Source organism: Staurois parvus, unplaced genomic scaffold (assembly GCF_062004578.1).
Source record: "Staurois parvus isolate SC_StPar_1 unplaced genomic scaffold, SC_StPar_1.0 ptg000917l, whole genome shotgun sequence".
NCBI classification, from domain to species: Eukaryota; Metazoa; Chordata; class Amphibia; order Anura; family Ranidae; genus Staurois; species Staurois parvus.
In genome coordinates this window covers 2297850-2303936 of record NW_028318713.1, presented here as the reverse complement: position 1 = coordinate 2303936, position 6087 = coordinate 2297850, and the positions used below count along the sequence as shown (strand labels likewise).

Genomic DNA, 6087 nt, shown 5'->3' with positions numbered 1-6087 from the left:
AACTACGGCCCGCGGAGCGTGATACTGTCAGGATGATCTGTCCCCCTCGACGTATCTGCGCATGTGCCGGAGATCACCGATCGGCTGCTAATGCCTGAAACTGGCACATGCGCAGATACGTCGAGGGGGACAGATCCTCATAGGAGACAGATTTTCATGCTACACCGGAACGGCGAGAGGAACGCGCGGAGCAAAGGTAAGTGAATTGACACAGGGGGGGCTTGGGGACTTAATATGGGGGATGAATTAATATGGGGGATGAATTACTATGGGGGATGAATTACTATGGGGGATGAATTACTATATGGGGGATGAATTACTATGGGGGATGAATTACTATGGGGGATGAATTACTATGGGGGATGAATTACTATATGGGGGATGAATTACTATGGGGGATGAATTACTATGGGGGATGAATTACTATATGGGGGATGAATTACTATAGGGGGGATGAATTACTATGGGGGATGAATTACTATATGGGGGATGAATTACTATGGGGGATGAATTACTATATGGGGGATGAATTACTATATGGGGGATGAATTACTATAGGGGGGATGAATTACTATATGGGGGATGAATTACTATGGGGGATGAATTACTATGGGGGATGAATTACTATATGGGGGATGAATTACTATATGGGGGATTAATTACTATGGGGGATGAATTACTATATGGGGGATTAATTACTATGGGGGATGAATTACTATGGGGGATGAATTACTATATGGGGGATTAATTACTATAGGGGATGAATTACTATGGGGGATTAATTACTATGGGGGATGAATTACTATATGGGGGATTAATTACTATGGGGGATGAATTACTATATGGGGGATTAACTACTATGGGGGATGAATTACTATGGGGGATGAATTACTATATGGGGGATTAATTACTATGGGGGATGAATTACTATATGGGGGATTAATTACTATGCTTACTATGGGGGAATATTACTATACTTACTATGGATGACACATACACATCATTCATCTACTCTTGGTCCGGCCCCCGGGTCCAATTATAAAATACTTTATTATTTCATAATAAAGTAATTATAAAATAATTTCTTTGTGTTTGATTCCTATTCAAGAGAATTACTTCATATATAGTCAATATAGGCACAGAGGTAAATTTTTTTAACATTTTCTAATGGTGGTGTGCCTCGTGATTTTTTTCATGAAAAAAGTGTGCCTTTGCACAAAAAAGGTTGAAAAACACTGCTCTAAAGGGTATCTTTAGGAACTGTGCTGGGAAGGACGATGACGAATGGAACAACAATAATCATCTGGAATGCATTTTTAATATAAAGTACAATATTATGGAATCTTGGATATAATTACATGTCCTGATAAAGCAGATGCTGCTCTGTGAAATGCGTTGTCAGTTTTCCAGGGATATACAGTTGCAAGAAAAAGTATGTGAACCCCTTAGGATTACGTGGAGTATTGCATGAATTGGGCATAAAATGTGCTCTGAACGTCATCTAAGTCACAATAATAGAAGAACACAGTCTGCTGAACATAATACTACACAAACATTAGATGTTGCCATGGTTTAATTGCACATAGGAAAAAGTATGTGAGGCCCTAGCTTAATGACTTCTCCCAGAGCTAATTGGAGCCAGGAGTGAGCCAACCATGACTCCAATCTGTGTGATGATATTGGATGTGTTGCTGACACCTGTCCTGCCCTTAAAAAACACACACCTGTCGCTTCTCGGCCTTTTGGCTAAGATCAAGTGTAGTATCTGTTCTTATCAGTGTCCAGTGGGGGTGCTCCCGGCCATTCTAGCTTTGCGGGGATGGCTGTTGTATAGTACCCTCACTGGTATGATGGGGGTCCGGAAGGCTAGTACCGGGGGGATAGAAACCGGGGAGCGCCACGAGTTAAGCTGGGGCCCTGGGAGTAATTCCCCCGAGAAAACTGGAAGGACCCAGTACCTCCTGATTTGGACGGATCTACCTTGTCTGACCAGGGGCTGGGAAGGCAGAGAGTCCACAAACACAGTGCCCCCTGAGTAGTCGCCTCAGGGGTGCTCTGAGTAGCACTTGGGTGTGGGACCCCACGTTGCGAAAGAGCACATGGTCACTGAGTTTAAACACTTTTTGCACTGCGCCTCTAGGACCGGGCCTTTTGGCCAAGTCCTGGGCAATTTTTTTGCTACAGGCCTCAGGGCCTGGTCAGTGCACAATTTGGCACGACCACTTTTTTTATTTTTATAGATTTATTTAATTATTTATTTAATTTATTTTTCACTCCCACGTTTGTCACTTTTTACTTATGTGTGTGTTTTCTTCACATGATGGAGGGTGTGGGTCCTCGGGCCTGCCCTGAAGTCTAGGGGGAGGATGTGCGGCCTTTTGGTTCCTTCCTCCCCTGTCCCTAGGGGGTTTTCTCTTCGGGAGAGCCCCCTGACCAAGTACTGGATGTCTGGCTTCGGCTGGGCATAAGGAACGGTGGTCCACCAGGCCTTTTGGCCAGGAGGACCAAATGGGAACCTTGTCCCTGTCAGGAGCTTTGTGCCCCGGTGGGATCAGGGTAGTGGTCCAACCCCTTCGGGGGTAGGACAAAGCACACCCCTAAGTGCACTTTTTGTGTGGTGTTTTTGCACTTGCACTTTTTTGTGAAACACTTACGGGTTTTTCGTTGTAGTTTGCACGTTTGCGGACTTAAAAAAAAAACAAACAAAAAAAAACACACACCTGTTTTGGGTTTACTGGTTTCAAGAAGCACTGTCTGATGTGAACCATGCCTCGCAGAAAAGAGCTCTCAGAAGACCTACGATCAAGAATTGTTGACTTGCATGAAGCTGGAAAGGGTTACAAAAGTATCTCCAAAAGCCTTGATGTTCATGTGTCCACGGTAAGACAGACTGTCTACAAATGGAGAAAGTTTAGCACTCTCCCTAGGAGTGGTCGTCCTGTAAAAATGACTGCAAGAGCACAGCGCAGAATGCTGCATGAGGTAAAGAAGAATCCCAGAGTGTCAGCTAAAGACCTACAGAAATCTCTGGCACATGCTAACATTTTTGTTGACACATCTACAATAAGGAAAACATTAACCAAGAATGGAGTACATGGGAGGACACCACGGAGGAAACCATTGCTGTCCAAAAAGAAGATTGCAGCACATTTGAAGTTTGCAAAAGAGCACCTGGATGTTCCACAGCACTACTGGCAGAATATACTGTGGGCAGATGAAACCAAGACTGAGTTGTTTGGGAAGAACACACAACACTATGTGTGGAGAAAAAAAGGCACAGCACACCAACATCAAAACCTCATCCCCACTGTAAAACATGGCGGCGGGAGCATCATGGTTTGGGGCTGCTTTGCTGCCTCAGGGCCTGGACGGATTGTTGTCATTGATGGGAAAATGAATTCCAGAGTTTATCAAGACATTTTGCAGGAAAACGTACGACCATCTGTCCGCCAACTGAAGCTCCGCAGAGGATGGGTGATGCAACAGGACAATGACCCAAAGCATACAAGTAATTCAACAAAACAATGGCTGCAACAGCACAGAATACGCCTTCTGGAGTGGCCCAGTCAGAGTCCTGACCTCAACCCAATTGAAATGCTGTGGCATGACCTTAAGAGAGCGATTCACACCAGACATCCCAAGAATATTGCTACACTGAAACAGTTTTGTGAAGAGGAGTGGTCCAAAATGACTCCAGATCGTTGTGCAGGTCTGATCTGCAACTACGGGAAATGTTTGGTTGAGGTTATTGCTGCCAAAGGAGGGTCAACCAGTTATTAAGTCCAAAGGTTCAGGTAATTTTTCCTCCCTGCACTGTGAATGTTTACATGTTATGTGCAATTAAACCATGGCAACATCTAATGTTTGTGTAGTATTATGTTCAGCAGACTGTGTTCTTCTATTGTTGTGACTTAGATGACGTTCAGAGCACATTTTATGCCCAATTCATGCAAAACTCCACGTAATCCCAAGTGGTTCACATACTTTTTCTTGCAACTGTATATGATGGAAAGATAACAGATGTGTTTGCAATTTTTTGTGCATTATTGTAATGTACAGAAAACAAACTGGGTGTGTAAATATATATATATATATATATATATATATATATAGTGGGAACTCGCTTCAAAATGGTAGAGCTTTTCTTGTTAAAGCACACAGCAACTCGCTTCTTTAAGGGCCTTTTTGCCCAGCAAACTAATTAAACAGTATTCAGCCTTCTGGCTTGTACAGTACATACAATTTTCCACTAGCCTTCCACTTCAGGCTTATGTCCGTTTCCTGCAGACTCTTTCCAAAATATGGCTCTCGCACATAGCTGGCCACTAGCACACAGCTAGTCTGGCTTCCACCTCTCCTTGGTGAAGCCCTCCTGACTCCACAGTAGAGACCTCCTGTCTGCCAGGGTGGAGCCCTCCTGACTCCTGTCTGCTGGGGTGGAGCCCAGAACCTTAATGAATAAATAAGGAAACCGAAAAGCCAGCTTCCTCTGCAATACATCAACCCTCTGGAGCCCCTCAACCTGCCTGGTTGAGAATCCAGGGTTATCAGCTTGATTTTGACCTTTTGACCAAGACAAGACACCGTACTGCCACTATATATATATATATATATATATATATATATAGGTCTGACAAACATAATGTACTATCCTGAAAGAGATTGTTTTATGCAATTACCTTAATCTTTGATAAATAAATATTACATTTTAATGAAGGTTACAGCATTATGGTATAGCAAGGTTCCAAAAAATGTCAACCATACATAAATCTGAGTTCCAGCCTTCCCTTCAGTCTTGCACAGTTGTACCGGCTATTCTCCTGGACTGAAACTGCTTACTCTGATTTCACTGCACACTGTGAGCTTCCCACAATGTGCCTTAGAAGCTGCAGCAAGTCAAAGCCCACCTCAGTCCTGGCTGGTGGACATCCAGTTTACTGTCCTTCAGACTATAGGGGGGTCAAGGTGTTGCCAGTAGGAGTAGAAAATGTCCTGGCATCATCAATGACCCATCCCTGCTGTCAGTAGGAGGAATAATGCCCCATCACTGACATCAATGAGAGGAATAGTGCCCTATCGTTGGTATCAATGGCAGGAATAGTGCCCCATCATTGGTATCAATGGCAGGAATAGTGCCCCATCGTTGGTATCAATGACAGGAATAGTGCCCCATTGTTGGTATCAATGAGAGGAATAGAGCCCCATTATTGATTTCAGTGGGAGGAATAGTGCCCCACTGTTGCTTTCAGTGGGAGGAATAGTGCCCCATCATTGGTATCAGTGGGAGGAATAGTGCCCCATCATTGATGTCAGTGGGAGGAATAGTGCCCCATCATTGGTGTCAGGAGGAGGAATAGTGCCCCATCATTGATGTCAGTGGGAGGAATAGTGCCCCATCACAGGTATCAGTGGGAGGAATAGTGCCCCATCATTGGTGTCAGTGGGAGGAATAGTGCCCCATCATTGGTATCAGTGGGAGGAATAGTGCCCCATCATTGGTATCAGTGGGAGGAATAGTGCCCCATCATTGGTATCAGTGGGAGGAATAGTGCCCCATCACAGGTATCAGTGGGAGGAATAGTGCCCCTTCATTGGTGTCAGTGGGAGGAATAGTGTCCCATCATTGGTATCAGTGGGAGGAATAGTGCCCCATCATTGGTATCAGTGGGAGGAATAGTGCCCCATCACAGGTATCAGTGGGAGGAATAGTGCCCCATCATTGGTGTCAGTGGGAGGAATAGTGTCCCATCATTGGTATCAGTGGGAGGAATAGTGCCCCATCATTGGTATCAGTGGGAGGAATAGTGCCCCATCACAGGTATCAGTGGGAGGAATAGTGCCCCATCATTGGTGTCAGTGGGAGGAATAGTGTCCCATCATTGGTATCAGTGGGAGGAATAGTGCCCCATCATTGGTATCAGTGGGAGGAATAGTGCCCCATCATTGGTGTCAGTGGGAGGAATAGTGCCCTATCATTGGTGTCAGTGGGAGGAATAGTGCCCCATCATTGGTATCAGTGGGAGGAATAGTGCCCCATCATTGGTGTCAGTGGGAGGAATAGTGCCCCAGCATTGGTATCAGGGGGAG

General features: G+C 44.8%; 1 pseudogene; it reads left to right on the top strand.

Moving 5' to 3' along the window:
* The first annotated feature begins 1726 nt into the window (after positions 1–1726).
* LOC149442068 (U2 spliceosomal RNA) lies at positions 1727–1842 on the top strand (annotated as a pseudogene).
* The last annotated feature ends 4245 nt before the right edge of the window (positions 1843–6087 follow it).